Source organism: Lolium rigidum, chromosome 6 (assembly GCF_022539505.1).
Source record: "Lolium rigidum isolate FL_2022 chromosome 6, APGP_CSIRO_Lrig_0.1, whole genome shotgun sequence".
Lineage (NCBI taxonomy): Eukaryota > Viridiplantae > Streptophyta > Magnoliopsida > Poales > Poaceae > Lolium > Lolium rigidum.
In genome coordinates, this window is record NC_061513.1 from 327,868,327 (window position 1) to 327,890,644 (window position 22,318).

Consider the following 22,318-nt stretch of genomic DNA (forward strand, 5'->3'; position numbering starts at 1 on the left):
TCTGCCTCGTGCTCCACGCCACGAATAGCCCACCCACCACCCTCCACTGCTAGTCCGCCACGTTCGCCGGTCCTACCTTCTCGCGTTGTCCTGGTGACCCCACCCGATAACACACACCGAATGCACACCCGCGCCAAAACAGGCTATTTTATGCCCAAAAAACACTTTAACTTATCTGCTTCCATTGACATTTCCCCAAATCCTTCGTCGTACCGTATAACACTTAAGGACAACCATTGGCATGATGCTATGTGTGATGAATTTGATGCTCTAATTCGGAATGATACTTGGTCTTTGGTTCCTTGTCCTGCAGGTGTCAATGTGGTTACTGGCAAGTAGATTTTTCGTGATAAACTAAACCCCGATGGATCTCTTTCTCGGTACAAGGCTCGCTGGGTCCTACCAGGATTTAATTACTCAACAAGAGGGTGTTGATTATGGAGAAACTTTCAGTCCAGTTGTAAAACCTTCCACCATTCGTGTGGTTCGTAGCATTGCTACCTCGAGCTCGTGGCCTATTCATCAACTCGACGTGAAAAATGCCTTTTTGCACGGTGAACTTGTTGAAACCATATACTGCACTCAACCAGTTGGATTTGTTGATTCTGATCACCCTACAAATGTTTGCAAGCTCAAGAAATCACTCTACAGTCTGAAACAGGCACCTCACACTTGGTTTCTTTGGTTTGCAGCTTATCTTCACAGTCTTGGGTTCACCAGCTCGAAGAACGATTGCTCCCACTTCATCTACGTCCATTTTGCATCACTATTTTATATCATAATTTGTTGTTATTCATTGATATATTTCATATTTAGAGATGATACTTATGTTATTTCACCTATTTTTCATGTTTCATGATTATTGGAGAATTATTCACCGGAGTCAGGATTCTGCTGGAAAAAAGCACCGTCAGGACACCATATTTCGGAAGATCAACAATTGAAGGAAATTATATGAAAAATCCTATTTTTCCAGAAGACAAAGAGAGCCAGAAGGAGGAGCCGAGGAGGGCCGCCATGGGCCCCCCCATAGGCCGGCGCGGGCCCTAGACTGGCCGCGCCGCCATGTAGGGAGGGGGCCCACAACCCCCTCTGGCCTCCTCTCCTTCGCGTACATCTTCGTCCCGAAAACCTAAGGCACGGGGAGTTACGGAGAATTGACATAGCCGCCTCTGCGGGGCGGAGAGACACCAGAGAGAAAAGAGCTCTCCGGCGGGCAGGAATCCCTCCCGGAGGGGGAAATCGACGCCATCGCTACCGTCACCGAGTTGGACATCATTGGGATCATCATCATCATCATCTTCACCATCTACACCGCCATCTCCACCGCTGCATCTCGTCACCGCTGTAACATCTAGGGTTGAATCTTGATTGTTTGATAGGGGAAACTTTCCCGGTGTCGATTACTACTTGTTATTGATGCTATTGAGTGAAACCATTGAACCAAGGTTTATGTTCAGATTGTTATCCATCATCATATCACCTCTGATTATGTTCCATAGGATGTCTCGTGAGTAGTTCGTTTAGTTCTTGAGGACATGGGTGAAGTCTAGATGTTAGTAGTGAACTATGTTGAGTAATATTTAATGGTTTGATATTTAAGTTGTGGTGTTATTCTTCTAGTGGTGTCATGTGAACGTCGACTACATGATACTTCACCTTTATGGGCCTAGGGGAGTACATCTTGTATTTGTTTGCTAATTGTGGGGTTGCCGGAGTGACAGCAACCTAAACCCCCGTTAGTATATCGATGCAGGAGGGATAGCGGGATCTCAGAGTTTAAGGCTGTGGTTAGATTTATCTTAATTACTTTCTTGTATTTGCGGATGCTTGCAAGGGGTATAATCACAAGTGTGTATTAGTCCTAGGAAGGGCGGTGCATTAGCATAGGTTCACCCACACAACACTTATCAAAACAATGAAGATTAATCAACTATATGAAGCGAAAGCACTAGACTGAAATCCCCGTGTGTCCTCAAGAACGTTTGGTCATTATAAGTAAACAAACCGGCTTGTCCTTTGTGCTAAAAAGGATTGGGCCACTCGCTGCAATTATTTCTCTCGCATTTTACTTACTCGTACTTTATTTATCTGCTATATCAAAACCCCCTGAATATTTGTATGTGAGCATTTACATTGAATTCTTTATCGAAACTGCTTGTCAACACCTTCTGCTCCTCGTTGGGTTCGACACTCTTATTTATCGAAAGTACTACGATACACCCCCTATACTTGTGGGTCATCAAGACTATTTTCTGGCGCCGTTGCCGGGGAGTGAAGCGCTATTGGTAAGTGGAATTGGTAAGGAAACTTTTACTGTACGTGCTGATTTTGTTTCTGCTTGCTGCTATAAGTCATTATGGAGAGATCCTCCCTTGAATTTATATTTGGGAAATCTACTACTACTGCAACGGTAGTGGATGAGGCGCCAGGTGAGGAAGTGATACGTCTCCAACGTATCGATAATTTCTTATGTTCCATGCTACTTTATTGATGATACCTACATGTTTTATGCACATTATATGTCATATTTATGCATTTTCTGGAACTAACCTATTAACAAGATGCCGAAGAGCCGATTCTTGTTTTCTCGCTGTTTTTGGTTTCAGAAATCCTAGTAAAGAAATATTCTCGGAATTGGACGAAACTTTCGCCCGTGGTCCTATTTTTGCACGAAGCTTCCGGAAGACCGAAGACCTAACGAAGTGGGGCCACGAGGAGGCCGGGGGGTGGCCGGCGCGGCCCGGGCCCTGGCCGCGCCGACCTACCCCTTGGGCCCCTCGTGTGGCCCCCCGCGTTGACCCTCCGCCTACTTAAAGCTTCCGTCGCGAAAACCCCAGTACCGAGAGCCACGATACGGAAAACCTTACAGAGACGCCGCCGCCGCGAATCCCATCTCGGGGGATTCGGAGATCGCCTCCGGCACCCTGCCGGAGAGGGGATTCATCTCCCGGAGGACTCTACACCGCCATGGTCGCCTCCGGAGTGATGAGTGAGTAGTTCACCCCTGGACCATGGGTCCATAGCAGTAGCTAGATGGTCGTCTTCTCCTTGTTGTGCTTCATTGTTAGATCTTGTGAGCTGCCTAACATGATCAAGATCATCTATATGTAATTCTATATGTTGTGTTTGTCGGGATCCGATGGATAGTGAGTACTATGATTATGGTGATTATCAATCTATTGTTCATGTGTTGTTTATGATCTTGCATGCTCTCCGTTACTAGTAGAGGCTCGGCCAAGTTTTTACTCTTAACTCCAAGAGGGAGTATTTATGCTCGATAGTGGGTTCATGCCTGCATTTACACTCGGGACAAGTGACGAAAAGTTCTAAGGTTGTGTTGTGCTGTTGCCACTAGGGATAAAACATTGATGCTATGTCTAAGGATGTAGTTGTTGATTACATTACGCACCATACTTAATGCAATTGTCCGTTGCTTTGCAACTTAATACCGGAGGGGTTCGGACGATAACCTCGAAGGTGGACTTTTTAGGCATAGATGCGGTTGGATGGCGGTCTATGTACTTTGTCGTAATGCCCAATTAAATCTCACTATATTTACCATGTCATGTATATGCATTGTTATGCCTTTCTCTATTTGTTAATTGCCCGACTGTAATTTGTTCACCCAACATGCTTTTATCTTATGGGAGAGACACCTCTAGTGAACTGTGGACCCCGGTCCTATTCTTTACATAGCATACAATCTACTTGTTTTACTGTTTTCTTTGCAAACATCTTCCACTCGATACGTTTAATCCTTTGTTACAGCAAGCCGGTGAGATTGACAACCTCACTCGTTTCGTTGGGGCAAAGTACTTTGGTTGTGTTGTGCGGGTTCCTAGTTGGCGCCGGAATCCTCGGTGTTGCGCCGCATCACATTTCGCGACCATCAACCTTCAACGTGCTTCTTGGCTCCTACTGGTTCGATTAAACCTTGGTTTCTTTCCGAGGGAAAACTTGCTACCGTGCGCATCATACCTTCCTCTTGGGGTTCCCAACGAACGTGTGAGTTACACGCCATCAAGCATAATTTTCTCGGCGCCGTTGCCGGGAGATCAAGACACGCCTGCAAGGGGAGTCTCCACTTCTCAATCTCTTTACTTTGTTTTTGTCTTGCTTTATTTTATTTACTACTTTGTTTGCTGCACTAAATCAAAACACAAAAAAAATTAGTTGCTAGATTTACTTTATTTATTGTCTTGCTCTCTATATCAAAACACAAAAAAATTAGTTACTTGCATTTACTTTATCTAGTTTGTTTTATTTACCGTTGCTAAAATGGCCAACCATGAAAATACTAAATTGTGTGACTTCACAAATGCAAATAATAATGATTTCCTATGCACACCTATTGCTCCACCTGCTACTACAGCAGAATTCTTTGAAATTAAACCTGCTTTACTAAATCTTGTTATGAGAGAACAATTTTCCGGTGTTAGTTCCGATGATGCTGCTGCCCATCTCAATAATTTTGTTGAACTTTGTGAAATGCAAAAGTATAAAGATGTAGATGGTGATATTATTAAATTGAAAGTGTTTCCTTTCTCATTAAGAGGAAGAGCTAAAGATTGGTTGCTATCTTTGCCTAAGAATAGTATTGATTCATGGACTAAATGCAAGGATGCTTTTATTGGTAGATATTATCCTCCCGCTAAAATTATATCTTTGAGAAGTAGCATAATGAATTTTAAACAATTAGATACTCGAACATGTTGCTCAAGCTTGGGAGAGAATGAAAACTTTGGTAAAGAATTGCCCAACCCATGGACTCGACTACTTGGATGATCATCCAAACCTTCTATGCAGGACTAAATTTTTCTTCGCGGAATTTATTGGATTCAGCTCGCTGGAGGTACCTTTATGTCCATCACATTGGGGGCGGCTACAAAACTTCTTGATAATATGATGATAAATTACTCTGAATGGCACACGGAAAGAGCTCCACAAGGTAAGAAGGTAAATTCTCGTTGAAGAAACCTCTTCCTTGAATGATAAGATTGATGTGATTATGTCTATGCTTGTGAATGGTAGATCTAATGTAGATCCAAATAATGTTCCTTTAGCTTCATTGGTTGCTCAAGAAGAAAATGTTGATGTGAATTTCATTAAAAATAATAATTTCAACAACAATGCTTATAGGAACAACTCTGGTAATAACTATAGGCCATATCCTGCTAGTGGTAATGATTATGGTAGATATGAGGAAAGGATGCTAGGAATTGAAAGATCCACTAAAAACTTTATGCAATCACAATATGAGCAAAATCAATTGTTTACTAAAACCATAAATGAACAATCTACCTTGTTAAGAAATATAGGAAATCAACTTGAAAACTTGAATAGGGAGATTTCTGGTCTGCAAACTAAAATTTCAAATGCTCGAAACCCGAATCTCATACATGTCTGCATCACAATCTTCTTTAATTAATAAAATGGCTGCTAAACCTGATGATATTGATAATAAGATTACTACTACAGCAAATGCCATCCAAGTTAGAATTAATGAGAATATAAGATTAATGGCTGAACTGCGAGCTAGGTGGGATAGAGAAGAAAATGAAAAACTAGCTAAAGAGAATAATGTAGCTAAAGTTTGGACTATTACCACCACTAGTAATGCTAATTCTTCACATGTTGCTGCACCTCCTACTATCAATGGTAAAATAATTGGTGTTGGCAAAGTTTCTACTCCTAGTGCAAAGCGAACAAAACCGCCTCGAAATTGCTAAAACTCGCTGAAACCGCTTGTGATAAAACCGCTGAAATTTTTTCCAACCTTGGGAACAATGATCCCATTGCTGTAGCTCATAATGATTTAGATTTTGATGATTGCCACATCTCTGAAGTTATAAAGTTCTTACAAAAACTTGCTAAAAGTCCTAATGCTAGTGCTATAAATTTAGCCTTTACAAAACATATTACAAATGCTCTCATAAAAGCTAGAGAAGAGAAACTAAAACTTGAAACTTCTATTCCTAGAAAGTTAGAGGATGGTTGGGAGCCCATCATTAAAATGAAATTCAATGACTTTGAATGTAATGCTTTATGTGATCTTGGTGCAAGTATTTCCGTTATGCCTAAAAAGATTTATGATATGCTTGACTTGCCACCATTGAAGAATTGTTATTTGGATGTTAATCTTGCCGATAATGTTAAAAAGAAACCTTTGGGGAGGATTGATAATGTGCATATTACGGTTAACAATAACCTTGTCCCCGTTGATTTTGTTGTCTTGGATATCGAATGCAATGCATCTTGTCCTATTGTGTTGGGAAGACCTTTTCTTCGAACTGTTGGTGCTGTTATTGATATGAGGGAAGGTAATATTAAATATCAATTTCCTCTCAAGAAAGGTATGGAACACTTCCCTAGAAAGAGAATGAAGTTGCCTTTTGATTCTATTATTAGAACAAGCTATGATGTTGATGCTTCTACTCTCGATGTTACTTGATTTACACTTTCTGCGCCTAGCTGAAAGGCGTTAAAGAAAAGCGCTTATGGGAGACAACCCATGTTTTTACCTACAGCAATTTTTTGTTTTGTTGAGTCTTGGAAGTTGTTTACTACTGTAGCAACCTCTCCTTATCATGTTTTTGTGCCAAGTAAAGTTTCTATGTCAAAGTTGATGTTATATTTGGGATCGCTGCGCAGAAACAGCATTGCTGTCTGTCACGAATCTGGGCACAGTCCTCTGTAGAAAATTCGAAAAAATCTGCCAATTTACGAGCGTGATCCTCAGATATGTACGCAACTTTCATTAGTTTTGAGTTTTTCCATTTGAGCAAGTCTGGTGCCATCTTAAAATTCGTCTTTACGGACTGTTCTGTTTTTGACAGATTCTGCCTTTTATTTCGCATTGCCTCTTTTGCTATATTGGATTTATTTCTTTGATCCATTAATGTCCAGTAGCATTATGCAATGTCCAGAAGTGAAAATAATGATTGTGTCACCTCTGAATGAGTGAATTATTAATTGTGCACTAACCCTCTAATGAGTTTGCTTGAAGTTTGGTGTGAAGGAAGTTTTCAAGGGTCAAGAGAGGAGAATGATATACTATGATCAAGAGGAGTGAAAGCTCTAAGCTTGGGGATGCCCCCGTGGTTCACCCCTGCATATTTTAAGAAGACTCAAGCGTCTAAGCTTGGGGATGCCCAAGGCATCCCCTTCTTCATCGACAACATCATCAGGTTCCTCCCTCGAAACTATATTTTTATTCAATCACATCTTGTGTTCTTTACTTGGAGCGTCGGTTTGTTTTCGTTTTTGTTTTTGTTTGAATAAGATGGATCCTAGCATTCACTTTGTGGGAGAGAGACACGCCCAGCTGTTGCATATGGACACATGTGTCCTTAGGCTTTACTCATAATGTTCATGGCGAAGTTTCTTCTTCGTTAAATTGTTATATGGTTGGAATTGGAAAATGCTACATGTAGTAATTCTAAAATGTCTTGGATAATGTGATACTTGGTAATTGTTGTGCTCATGATTAAGCTCTTGCATCATATGCTTTGCACCCATTAATGAAGAAATACATAGAGCTTGTTAAAATTTGATTTGCATATTTGGTTTCTCTAAGGTCTAGATAATATCTAGTATTGAGTTTTGAACAACAAGGAAGACGGTGTAGAGTCTTATAATGTTTACAATATGTCTTTTATGTGAGTTTTGCTGCACTTGTTCATCCTTGAGTTTGCTTCAAATAACCTTGCTAGCCTAAACCTTGTATCGAGAGGGAATACTTCTCATGCATCCAAAATCCTTGAGCCAACTACTATGCCATTTGTGTCCACCATACCTACCACTACATGGTATTTCTCCGCCATTCCAAAGTAAATTGCTTGAGTGCTACCTTTAAAATTCCATCATCCACCTTTGCAATATATAGCTCATGGGACAAAATAGCCTTAAAAACTATCGTAGTATTGAATATGTACTTATGCACTTTATATTTTATTAAGTTGCTTGTTGTGCGATAACCATGCTTCGGGGAACGCCATCAACTATTGTTGAATATCATGTGAGTTGCTATGCATGTCCGTCTTGTCCGAAGGTCTATCATTTTAGTGGTTGGAGCATGCAAAATTGTTAGAGAAGAACATTGGGCCGCTAACTAAAGCCATGAACCATGGTGGAAGTTTCAGTTTTGGACATATATCCTCAAACTCATATGAGAATAATAACTTTGCTACATGCTTATGCATTTAAGAGGAGTCCATTATCCGTTGTCCATGTTGTCCCGGTATGGATGTCTAAGTTGAGAATAATCAAAAGCGAGAAATCCGAAATGCGAGCTTTCTCCTTAGACCTTTGTACAGGCGGCATGGAGGTACCCCTTTGTGACACTTGGTTGAAACATGGCATGCGAAGATCCGGTAGTCCAAGTTAAGTAGGACGAGGTGCGGGCACTATTAGTATACTATGCATGAGGCTTGCAACTTGTAAGATATAATTTTCATAACTCATATGCTTTATTACTACCGTTGACAAAATTGTTTCATGTTTTCAAAATAAAAGCTCTAGCACAAATACAGCAATCGATGCTTTCCTCGTTGAAGGACCATTCTTTTACTTTTATTGTTGAGTCAGCTTACCTATCTCCTTCCACCTTAAGAAGCAAACACTTGTGTGAACTGTGCATTGATTCCTACATACTTGCATATTGCACTTGTTATATTACTTTATGTTGACAATATCCATGAGATATACATGTTACAAGTTGAAAGCAACCGCTGAAACTTAATCTTCCTATGTGTTGCTTCAACACCTTTACTTTGATTTATTGCTTTATGAGTTAACTCTTATGCAAGACTTATTGATGCTTGTCTTGAAGTACTATTCATGAAAAGTCTTTGTCATATGATTCACTTGTTTACTCATGTCATTACCTTTGCTTTGATCGCTGCATTCATTACATATGTTTACAAATAGTATGATCAAGATTATGATGGCATGTCACTTCGAAATTATCTTTGTTATCGTTTTACCTCGCTCGGGACGAGCATAACTAAGCTTGGGGATGCTGATACGTCTCCAACGTATCGATAATTTCTTATGTTCCATGCTACTTTATTGATGATACCTACATGTTTTATGCACATTATATGTCATATTTATGCATTTTCTGGAACTAACCTATTAACAAGATGCCGAAGAGCCAGTCTTTGTTTTCCGCTGTTTTTGGTTTCGTAAATCCTAGTAAAGAAATATTCTCGGAATTGGACGAAACTTTCGCCCGGGGTCCTATTTTTGCACGAAGCTTCCGGAAGACCGAAGACCTAACGAAGTGGGGCCACGAGGAGGCCAGGGGGTGGCCGGCGCGGCCCAGGCCCCGGCCGCGCCGACCTATCCCCTGGGCCCCTCGTGTGGCCCCTCGCGTTGACCCTCCGCCTACTTAAAGCTTCCGTCGCGAAAACCCCGAGCACCGAGAGCCACGATACGGAAAACCTTACGGAGACGCCGCCGCCGCGAATCCCATCTCGGGGGATTCGGGAGATCGCCTCCGGCACCCCGCCGGAGAGGGGATTCATCTCCCGGAGGACTCTACACCGCCATGGTCGCCTCCGGAGTGATGAGTGAGTAGTTCACCCCTGGACCATGGGTCCATAGCAAGTAGCTAGATGGTCGTCTTCTCCTTGTTGTGCTTCATTGTTAGATCTTGTGAGCTGCCTAACATGATCAAGATCATCTATATGTAATTCTATATGTTGTGTTTGTCGGGATCCGATGGATAGTGAGTACTATGATTATGGTGATTATCAATCTATTGTTCATGTGTTGTTTATGATCTTGCATGCTCTCCGTTACTAGTAGAGGCTCTGGCCAAGTTTTTACTCTTAACTCCAAGAGGGAGTATTTATGCTCGATAGTGGGTTCATGCCTCGCATTTACACCTGGGACAATGATGAGAAAGTTCTAAGGTTGTGTTGTGCCGTTGCCACTAGGGATAAAACATTGATGCTATGTCTAAGGATGTAGTTGTTGATTACATTACGCACCATACTTAATGCAATTGTCTGTTGCTTTGCAACTTAATACTGGAGGGGGTTCGGACGATAACCTGAAGGTGGACTTTTTAGGCATAGATGCAGTTGGATGGCGATCTATGTACTTTGTCGTAATGCCCAATTAAATCTCACTATATTTACCATGTCATGTATATGCATTGTTATGCCTTTCTCTATTTGTTAATTGCCCGACTGTAATTTGTTCACCCAACATGCTTTTATCTTATGGGAGAGACACCTCTAGTGAACTGTGGACCCCGGTCCTATTCTTTACATAGCATACAATCTACTTGTTTTACTCGTTTTCTTTGCAAACATCTTCCACTCGATACGTTTAATCCTTTGTTACAGCAAGCCGGTGAGATTGACAACCTCACTCGTTTCGTTGGGGCAAAGTACTTTGGTTGTGTTGTGCAGGTTCCTAGTTGGCGCCGGAATCCCTGGTGTTGCGCCGCATCACATTTCGCGACCATCAACCTTCAACGTGCTTCTTGGCTCCTACTGGTTCGATTAAACCTTGGTTTCTTTCTGAGGGAAAACTTGCTACTGTGCGCATCATACCTTCCTCTTGGGGTTCCCAACGAACGTGTGAGTTACACGCCATCAGGAAGTAATACCATATAAAATACCTATGAAAATTATTGAACGTGTTGTGGATAACCGCTATGAAGGGGATGGAACTGTTCATCCTGGAGATCATTTACTGTTTTTACATGAATTATGCAGGTTATTCAAGTGTGCAGGTATTTCAATGGATGAAGTTAGGAAGAAATTATTTGTTATGTCGCTATCTGGTAAAGCGGCGCATTGGTATAAACTGTTGAAGGATGGGCGTTCTCTTGATTGGAAGGATATTGTGCCTCTATTTTATTCCAAATTCTATCCTCCAAGTGAAATTCACGAAGACCGCAACCGTATATATAATTTCTGGCCTCATGATGGAGAGAGTATTGCCCAAGCGTGGGGGAGATTGAAGTATTTAATGCTCAAATGCCCCATTCATGAGCTTCCTGGTAATATTATCATTGATAATTTCTATGCAAGACTTTCTTTTCAAGATAAAACCTTGCTGGATACTGCTTGTTCTGGATCATTCACATGCAATAAATAAGAGTTTAAATGGGACCTTCTTGATCGAATCCAAGAAAATACTGAAGGATGGGAGAATGACAAAGGTAGAGTGTCAGGTATAAATTATGATTATGAATGCATTAAAACTTTTATGGATACTGATGAATATCGTAATATAAGTGCTACATATGGTCTTGACTCTCAAGTTGTTGCAAACATCTATAAAGCCTTTGCTTCTCATTTTGAATTGCCTAGGAAGAATTTTGATAAGTATCATGAACCTTATAAAGATAAAACTGATTCACTTAAAGGTAAATGTATTGAAATTAAAACTGTTGATCATGTTCTTCCAGAAGCTTATATTGAAAAAACTCCTTTCCCTGCTAAAATGAAGGAGTATTCTGTTATAACTAGTGTAGTTAATAAAAGTGCAAAGAAACCCATAGAACCTCGAAGAACAAATAAAGGTTGAACCTCGTCGTTGCAATAGTTAAAGATCTTGTGACCGAAAATGTGGAAGATGGTCATATTATTTTCACGTGAAGATGCTTCTAATATTGTTTCGCATCCTAATAAGTATAGGAAAGCCAGTGTTCCTGTGCTCTCTGTTCGAATTGGTGATCATTGCTATTATGGTTTATGCGACATTGGTGCAAGTATTAGTGCCATTCCTTATGAGCTCTACACGGAAATCATGCATGAAATTGGTTCTTGTGAAACTTGAAGATATTGATGTGGTTATTCGGCTAGCTAATAGAGAAACTATCTCTCCCATTGGTATTGTTCGAGATGTGGAAGTTCTATGTGGTAAGATTAAATATCCTGCTGACTTTTTGATACTTGGTTCTGCTGCTAGTAAGTCTTGTCCTATTATTTTTGGTAGACCTTTTCTGCATACTTGTGGAGCTGTTATAGATTGCAAGAAGGAGAAAATTGTTACTAAATTCGCTGGTGAATCTTATGAGTTTAACTTCTCTAAATTTGCCAAAACTCCTTATAAAGCTGATTTGCCTAATGATGATTTTAGAGTTGAACAGTGTGCATCTATTGCTCTTGCTCCTAATAATCCTTTGCAGCAACATTTGGAGAATAGTGAGAGTGAAGTTTTTAGGGAAGAAAGGGATGAGCTTGATGAAATTTTCCTTCGACAACCTATTCTTAAACATGACTTACCTGTTGAAGATCTAGGTGTAACACCACCACCAAAGGAAGATCCTGTATTTGATTTAAAACCATTACCTGATAATCTTAAGTATGCTTATATTGATGATAAGAAAACATATCCTGTTATTATTAGTGCTAAGCTTTCAGATATTGAGGAAGAAAGGTTATTGGAAATATTGAAGAAACACCGAGGAGCTATCGGTTACACTCTTGATGACTTGAAGGGGATTTCTCCCGCTATTTGCCAACATGCAATTAATATAGAAGATGGTGCAAAACCTGTTGTTGAACATCAGCGTTGTCTAATTCCCAAGATGAAGGATGTGGTAAGAAATGAGGTATTAAAACTTCTTGAAGCAGGTATTATATATATCCTATTGCTGATAGTAGATGGGTTAGTCCTGTGCATTGTGTTCCTAAGAAAGGAGGAATAACTGTTGTGCCTAATGATAATGATGAGCTTATTCCTCAAAGAGTAGTTGTAGGGTATAGAATTTGCATTGATTTTCGAAAAGTTAATAAAGTTACTAAGAAAGATCATTACCCTTTACCTTTTATTGATCAAATGTTAGAAAGGTTGTCTAAAAATACTCATTTCTGCTTTCTTGATGGATATTCTGGGTTTTCACAAATTGTTGTTAGAGCTAAAGATCAAGAGAAAACAACTTTCACTTGTTCCTATGGAACTTATGCTTATAGGCGTATGCCTTTTGGTTTATGTAATGCTCCTGCTACTTTCCAAAGATGCATGTCTGCTATTTTTCATGGCTTTTGTGAAAAGATTGTTGAGGTATTCATGGATGATTTTTCTGTCTATGGGAATTCTTTTGATAATTGCTTGCGAAACCTTGATAAAATTTTGCAGAGATGTGAAGAAACTAACCTTGTTCTTAATTGGGAGAAATGCCACTTTATGGTTAATGAAGGAATTGTATTGGGACATAAAATTTCTGAGAGAGGTATTGAAGTTGATAGAGCTAAAGTTGAAGCAATCGAGAAGATGCCCTATCCTAGGGATGTTAAAGGTATTCGTAGTATTCTTGGTCATACTGGTTTTTATAGGAGATTTATTAAATATTTCTCTAAATTTCAAAGCCTCTTACTAATCTTCTTCAAAAAGTTGTACCTTTCGTTTTTGATGATGATTGTAAGGAAGCCTTTGAAACTCTAAAGAAAGCCTTAACAACTGCTCCTGTAGTTGAACCTCCTGATTGGAATTTGCCTTTTGAAATTATGTGTGATGCTAGTGATTTTGCTATAGGTGATGTCCTTGGACAGCGAGTAGATAAAAAATTAAATGTTATTCATTATGCTAGTAAAACTCTAGACGCTGCTCAAAGGAATTATGCTACAACTGAGAAAGAGTTATTAGCCGTAGTTTTTGCATGTGACAAGTTTAGATCCTATATTGTTGATTCAAAAGTCACAGTTCATACTGATCATGCCGCGATTAGATACCTTATGGAAAAGAAAGATGCTAAGCCAAGGCTTATTAGATGGGTGCTTCTTTTGCAAGAATTTGATTTACATATTGTAGATATGAAAGGTGCTGATAATCCTGTTGCTGATAATTTGTCTAGATTGGAAAATATTGCTTATGATCCTGTTCCTGTTAACGATAGTTTTCCAAATGAACAATTGGCTGTAATAAAGGTGAGCTCGCGAGATAGTCCTAGGTATGCTGATTATGTTAACTTTATTGTTTCGAAGTACTTGCCTCCAACCTTTTCAGCTCAGCAAAGGAGGAAATCCTTTTATGATTTGAGGCATTATTTTTGGGATGACCCACACTTATATAAAGAAGGAGTGTATGGTATTATGCGAAGATGTGTCCCAGAGAATGAACAACAAGAGATATTGAGTAAATGTCATGGTAGTGTTTATGGAGGACATCACGCCGGAGATAGAACCGTGCAAAAGGTTCTACAATCAGGTTTTTATTGGCCAACACTTTTCAAAGATGCAAGGAAGTTTATCTTATCTTGTGATGAATGTCAAAGAGTTGGTAATATCTCTAGACGCAATGAAATGCCTATGAATTATACTCTTGTTATTGAACCATTTGATTGTTGGGGATTTGACTTCATGGGTCCTTTCCCTTCTTCAGAAGGTAACACTCATATACTTGTCGCTGTTGATTATGTTACTAAATGGGTAGAAGCTATACCAACAAAAAGTGATGATGGTGAGACCTCTTTAAAAATGCTTTTAGATGTTATTTTTCCTAGATTTGGAGTACCTAGATATATTATGACTGATGGAGGTTCTCACTTTATTCATGGTGGTTTTAGAAAAACTCTTGCTAAATATGGTATTAATCATAGAATTGCTTCAGCTTATCATCCTCAAACTAGTGGGCAAGTAGAGTTATCAAATAGAGAAATTAAATCTATCTTGGAAAAAACTGTTAATAAATCTAGAAAGAATTGGGCTAGTAAGTTAAAGGAAGCATTGTGGCTTATAGAACTGCTTATAAAAATCCTATGGGAATGTCTCCTTATAAAATGGTTTATGGAAAAGCCTGTCATTTACCTTTAGAATTAGAGCACAAAGCTTATTGGGCTGTAAGAGAACTTAATAAAGATTTTAAACTTGCCGGTAAGAAGAGGTTGCTACAATTGAGTTCTTTAGATGAATGGAGAAGTGAAGCTTATGAAAATGCTAAAAATTTTAAGGAGAAAGTTAAGAAGTGGCATGATAGAAGAATTATTAAAAGAGAATTTAATGTTGGAGATAAAGTCCTATTGTATCGGTCTCGTCTCAAAATGTTTGCAGGGAAATTACTCTCAAAATTGGAAGGACCATATGTTATTGAGGAGGTGTATCGTTCAGGGGCAATTAAAATTAGTTCTCTGCAAGGTAATGCCAAACAAGTAGTGAATGGACAAAGACTCAAGCATTATATTTCTGGAGATTCTTATAATGAAGATATTGATGTTATTCAAGTGATGACTCTGGAAGCTTTCATCAAAGACCAAATTGACAGCTCTGCAGAGTTCGACTTTGAATAGGTAACAGTTCTAGTAATAAAAAGTCCGCGTTTAACTTTCCGAACAATATTTTTGCTGTTTATGGAAAATATGAAAAATTACGAGATCAGAACGGAGTGGAGGCGACGCACGAGGGCCCGTCACCATAGGCCGGCGCGGGCCCCACCCTAGCCGCGCCGCCCTATGGGGACAGCCCCTCGGCGTCCCGTTTCCACTCGTTTTTGGCTTGGAACCTTCCTTTTGTCGTAAAAATATTTGCTATATAATCCCCCGGATCCCCAGAGGTCCGTATATCGTTTTCTCGTCGCGTTTTGTTTCGAGCTGTTTTCTGCCAGATATTGTTTTTAGATCTAGAGCCACCATGTCTTCGTCGGAGCCTCCGAAGGACAACTTCTTTGAGAACGTCGTCAACCCGTACATGAGCGAGTTGAAGATGCATCCCAAGGAATTGCTGCTCGTAGATGGAGAGTTGCAGATAGAAGATGTTCGGGGACTCGAGGGAGAAGGAAGCTTGGAGGACAGGATGAAGAAACTAGAACAAGAGGTCTTCACCTACAAGAAGATGGCTGAGCGTGAAGTGGACATCTTCCACAGGATTGTGTCCGAACTCATTGGTGAACATGAGAAGGAGACTGCAAAGCTGTGGAGCGATATCCTCTCACTTCACAACACTACCAACCAACTTCAGGCGCAACTTTATGATGTTTGGAATCAAAACTGTGAGTATGAAAACAGGTTTAAACGCATTAGCTATGCTGCTAGTTTCAGGATTCCCGAGACCAAGACATCGTTTGTTGATGGAGAGCCTCTCCCTTGGAAGTCTGATGACGAGAAGAATCCACCTCCATCACCACCGAAGGAGTAATTCATCATCGTTATTGGCATCCCCTTGGTTTGTTCCAAGCTTGGGGGAGTGCGGCGGTATCACATCATCACTATCTTTATCTTTTACTATCAAGTAGTGTCATATCATGAGTAGGGAAGTTATCATATAAGATGGTTTGCAGTGTGGAAGTATCTCTCTCTTAGTTGGTTATCTATGTATCCGTTGGTGTGAGTTATCGTTATGGAATATTAATGAGAAGGCTTATCATTTACTTTTTGCACACCTTATTTTAGTTTGCAATTTCTGTTATATGATCACTCTTGACATTAGTATTGATATCACTTTGGGAGCATCAAGTAAATCTATTTGGTTTTGGCAAACTTAGCATTGGTTAGTAGCAACAATACTTTGTTGTTTAAATAGAAAAGGGAAATACATGTAGATATATTGCTTTATTATCTTTATGCTAATAAGTTTAGTATTCTGAAGTTAAAATTGCTTGTGCTTATGAGAAAGATGCATGATTGTTTCTATCACATGTATATTTGTTTGTTTCCCTCAACCTTTATGCATGCTACCCAACCTTGCTAGCCAAAGACCTGTATTGAGAGGGAATGCTTCTCATACATCCATAACCTTAGACCAAACCCATGCCATTTGTGTCCACCATAACTACCTACTATGTGCTATTTTACGCCACTCCAAGTAAATACTTCATGTGCTACCTTTAAATAATTCAAAATATATAACTCCTTATTTGTGTCAATGTTTTATAGCTCATGAGGAAGTATGTGGTGTTTTATCTTTCAATCTTGTTGGGCGGACTTTCACCAATGGACTAGTGGCACATCCGCTTATCCAATAATTTTGCGAAAAGAGCTCGTAACGGGGTTCCCAGCCCCAATTAATAACTTTCATTAATAATTCTCTTCACATATTTTGCCCTGATTTATCAGTAAGCAACTTAATTTTGCAATAGACACTCCTCCATGGTATGAGAAATGTTGGAAGGCACCCGAGGATCGGTTAGCCATGACTTGTGAAAGCAAAGGTTGGGGCGAGTGTCATCCATAATAAAACTAAAATACATGTGTAAACAAAAGAGAAGGAGGATGATCTACCTTGCTGGTAGAGATGTCCTCCATGGGAGCCGCTCTTGGAAGGTCTGTTTGGCAAGGGAGTTAGAGTGCCCACTACCATTCGTTGACAACAACAAACACCACTCAAAATATTACTTTTATTGCTCTTTATATGATTTCAAAACTTGAAAAGCTCTAGCACATGATTTAATCCCTACTTCTCTCTGCGAAGGGCCTATCTTTTACTTTTATGTTGAGTCAGTAAACCTATTTCCCTCTATCTCAAGCAAGCAATTGAGTTGTTGTGATCCAACCATTTATGCTATGATTTAGTTAATCATATCTTTTATGCTTTCTTGTTTAGTACAAATTTTATCTGAATGAATATGACTTTGAAAGTTATCAATGATTATGAGGAGATTGTTATGATTAAGGATGAGAGCCCTGCCATATAAATTCTGATATGAAGGCTTTGGTTAGAAGATAAGTATAATCCTTTAATAGTTATCTAACCAAGAACAAAGTTTGCCATAACCGTTTATGATTTCCTATGCACCTCTATTTGTGATTTCTCTTTACTTATTTCAAGATGGGTTATATGAGGAGGATGTTTATTAGAATATCTTGTGTGAATCAATATGATGCTTCTTGTCCGTATTTTATTTATCGACTCTTCACTCCATAAACATGTGGTCTTGTTTATTGAGCTCAGTTTCGCTTGGGGACAAGCGAGGTCTAAGCTTGGGGGAGTTGATACGTCCATTTTGCATCACTATTTTATATCATAATTTGTTGTTATTCATTGATATATTTCATATTTAGAGATGATACTTATGTTATTTCACCTATTTTGCATGTTTCATGATTATTGGAGAATTATTCACCGGAGTCAGGATTCTGCTGGAAAAAAGCACCGTCAGGACACCATATTTCGGAAGATCAACAATTGACGGAAATTATATGAAAAATCCTATTTTTCCATAAGACGAAGAGAGCCAGAAGGAGGAGCCAAGGAAGGCCGCCATGGGCCCCCCCCCATAGGCCGGCGCGGGCCCTGGCCTGGCCGCGCCGCCATGTGGGGAGGGGGCCCACAGCCCCCTCTGGCCTCCTCTCCTTCGCATACATCTTCGTCCCGAAAACCTAAGGCACGGGGAGTTACGAAGAATTGACATAGCCGCCTCTGCGGAGCGGAGAGACACCAGAGAGAAAAGAGCTCTCCGGCGGGCAGGAATCCGCCGGGGAAATTCCCTCCCGGAGGGGGAAATCGACGCCATCGCCACCGTCACCGAGCTGGACATCATTGGGATCATCATCATCATCATCATCTTCACCATCTACACCCCCATCTCCACCGCTGCATCTCGTCACCGCTGTAACATCTAGGGTTGAATCTTGATTGTTTGATAGGGGAAACTTTCCCGGTGTCGATTAGTACTTGTTATTGATGCTATTGAGTGAAACCATTGAACCAAGGTTTATGTTCAGATTGTTATCCATCATCATATCACCTCTGATTATGTTCCATATGATGTCTCGTGAGTAGTTCGTTTAGTTCTTGAGGACATGGGTGAAGTCTAGATGTTAGTAGTGAACTATGTTGAGTAATATTTAATGGTTTGATATTTAAGTTGTGGTGTTATTCTTCTAGTGGTGTCATGTGAACGTCGACTACATGATACTTCACCTTTATGGGCCTAGGGGAGTACATCTTGTATTCGTTTGCTAATTGTGGGGTTGCCGGAGTGACAGCAACCTAAACCTCCGTTAGTATATCGATGCAGGAGGGATAGCGGGATCTCGAGTTTAAGGCTGTGGTTAGATTTATCTTAATTACTTTCTTGTATTTGCGGATGCTTGCAAGGGGTATAATCACAAGTATGTATTAGTCCTAGGAAGGGCGGTGGATTAGCATAGGTTCACCCACACAACACTTATCAAAACAATGAAGATTAATCAACTATATGAAGCGAAAGCACTAGACTGAAATCCCCGTGTGTCCTCAAGAATGTTTGGTCATTATAAGTAAACAAACCGGCTTGTCCTTTGTGCTAAAAAGGATTGGGCCACTCGCTGCAATTATTTCTCTCGCATTTTACTTACTCGTACTTTATTTATCTGCTATATCAAAACCCCCTGAATATTTGTCTGTGAGCATTTACAGTGAATTCTTCATCGAAACTGCTTGTCAACACCTTCTGCTCCTCGTTGGGTTCGACACTCTTATTTATCGAAAGTACTACGATACACCCCCTATACTTGTGGGTCATCAATCAACTCGACGTGAAAAATGCCTTTTTGCACGGTGAACTTGTTGAAACCGTATACTGCACTCAACCAGCTGGATTTGTTGATTCTGATCACCCTACAAATGTTTGCAAGCTCAAGAAATCACTCTACAGTCTGAAACAGGCACCTCACACTTGGTTTCTTTGGTTTGCAGCTTATCTTCACAGTCTTGGGTTCACCAGCTCGAAGAGCGATTGCTCCCACTTCGTCTACCACTCTGCCAAGGGAACTGCTTACCTACTCCTATATGTGGATGATATAATCCTTATTGCCAGCTCCACGACGCTTCTTCAGCGTATCATTGCCTCCCTGCACTCTGAATTTGCTATGAGTGATCTAGGAGCTCTTCACCATTTTCTTGGTGTGAATGTCCATCACACCTCTCATGGTTTATTTCTCTCTCAACAGCACTAGGCCATGGATCTTTTGGAGAGGGCCCACATGCTCAACTGCAACCCGATTTCTACTCCTATTGACACCAAGTGCAAATTATCAGCCCAAGACGGTCCACCGGTGTTCGGTCCCTCACACTATCGCAGTATTGTCGGCGCCTTACAGTACTTGACACTAACCATGCCGGATCTCTCCTACGATGTCTAGCAGGTTTTCTTATTCATGCATGATCCCCGTGATGCCCACCTATAGTTTGTCAAAAGGATCTTGCGCTATGGCCAGAGCACTGCTCATCTTGGTCTTCATCTCTATGTCGGTTCCTCGTCTGAGTTAGTGGCATACTCCGACACAGAGCAGGCTGTCCTGATACATGAAAATCCACATCTAGTTTTTGTGTTTTTCTAGGCAAAAACCTTGTCTCCCGGTCCTCCAAACGACAACAAACAGTCTCCAGATCCAGTGCCGAAGCTGAATACCGCCCTGTTGCAAACTGTGTGGCTGAAACCTCCCTCCAAGGCTACAGTGGTCTACTGTGATAACATTCCGGCTACTTACCTCTCCACAAAACCACTGCAACATCGGCGTACTAAACACATTGAGATTGATCTTCACTTCGTTCGCGATCGTGTTGCTCTTGGAGAGGCTCGTGTCCTCCATGTTCCCACAAGCTCTCATTACGCCAAAATTTTCACCAAAGGATTAAAAACTTCAATATTTCAGGAATTCTGAACCAGTCTCAACATCGTACCACCCCACGTTTCGACTGCGCACTACAACTGGAACCCCCCTTCAGCAACACATCGATGCGTTGTCAAATGTCCTTATAAGCGTTGGTAACATCTACACCAACGGATTTATTATGCGTTGCCGTAGGTGGCGTTGCAAGGGTCTACAACAATGGATATAGATGCGTTGGTAACGGACATACAGAAGCGTTGTAAGCCAGCAACGTATATAGTTAGTGCCTAACAACACGTCATATGCGTTGCCACGCTAGTGGTGGCCCTGCATGAATGGATTTTGAAATGCACAGATCAGATCATTTGAAAAGCTTAGAAGAGTTCCTAGATAGCTCAAACAAATAATGCTAGTTTATTGATGGACATCAAAAAATTATTTGTTCAATGCTCGGTGTGCATAGAAGAAGCAATATAATAAATAGAAAGACCTCATATATTAAATCAATTCTGTAGCTGTACATAGAGCATGATTCAAGGAATACAAGATGTGCATATCTCAAAATGACATTCTAAAAATCATCTACAACTAGATCCTAGTAGCACCATTCTCGAAATTCCATCTCGTCATCTTAGCCAGGCATCCTCCAATTATTTTGGCAATCTACACCAAAAACATGAATTTGTGATAAGTAACTTACCATTAGTGAGACAAAATAATAACAAGTGAATAAAATAGTGTATTTTAAAATAGCTGCAACATACTCTTCTCATTCCGAACTAAGGGACTTAGCTTTGACACATTTCAATATGTAGATACATCCGTATATAGATAAAGTTTTGAATCACTTACATTTTGAACGGAGGTTGTACGAAGGTTCAAGGCCATGAGATAATCAATCTTACTACGTGACCACTTCTCGTAACAGAGAAGGAAGTTGAGCTCATCTTCTGTAAACAGCGAGGTCAAAGAAAGAACAAAAAATCAAGAACTCTTTCTGTCATATATAAATTACATTTACTGTAGCAGATTCTTGCGTGTCCTCTTCTTTTCAGATCCGGTTAATCTTCCCAGGATGCTACACTTGTTAGAACCTTAACAACCTCACTACCAGAGACGTCAACAGGCTGTACCGCATGCTCTGGGACTCAGATTACTTTATGGCCCCTAATTCTGCACAACCACGGCTTTATGTTTCTAGTTACATCACACAAATACAGAACTTTATTACCTCTCGTCTAAAACTGCATAAGCATAACTGCATATGCATGTTGTCAAGAAATTAACAGAAATTTCCGATCCCGTGCGTATATCTCCATATAAGGATTACCTTAACAAACAGAACTAAGTAAAAGAATTTATATCTTAGTTGTCCCCCTTCTTTAGTATAGGGGATTCTATAAAAGAAATTAAGAAGTCAAAGCAGTTTCCCTTATTTTCACAAGCAACTGGTTACGCCCTTGACTAAAAGAAGCATACAGTACAAACCATATACAATCACTGAATGCAAGATGAATATTATGAGTAAATGAATGTTTTACTTGCACGTGTATGACAGCATACTTAAGCTGGTATGTAATACTCCCAACATCTCGTGAAACATGTCTTAACTTTGTCTAAATTTGGATGTATCTGGGAGCGAGGCTGCCCTGATCCAACAAGCATATCACCTGAAAATTTTTAACGGATCAAGCCAACCAACGAGTACAAACATTGGGCAATGTGAGAGACAAACTTAAATATCTCTAGAGAAATAGGACATGCAGCGGCGTCTCTGCAGCCCGTGGATGGTCGGTTGTAGAGCAGCGTTTGGCTCGGCAGCTC

The 22,318-nt window shown here is 40.2% G+C and overlaps 1 long non-coding RNA gene across 1 annotated transcript; it reads right to left on the bottom strand.

The window, feature by feature from the left end:
• Window positions 1-20,968: 20,968 nt before the first annotated feature.
• LOC124661167 lies at window positions 20,969-21,521 on the bottom strand. The gene is made up of 2 exons (XR_006990118.1): window positions 21,347-21,521; window positions 20,969-21,157 (listed from the first exon to the last, which is right to left on the bottom strand). It is a non-coding gene; the product is annotated as an uncharacterized LOC124661167 (long non-coding RNA).
• Between the last annotated feature and the right edge of the window lie 797 nt (window positions 21,522-22,318).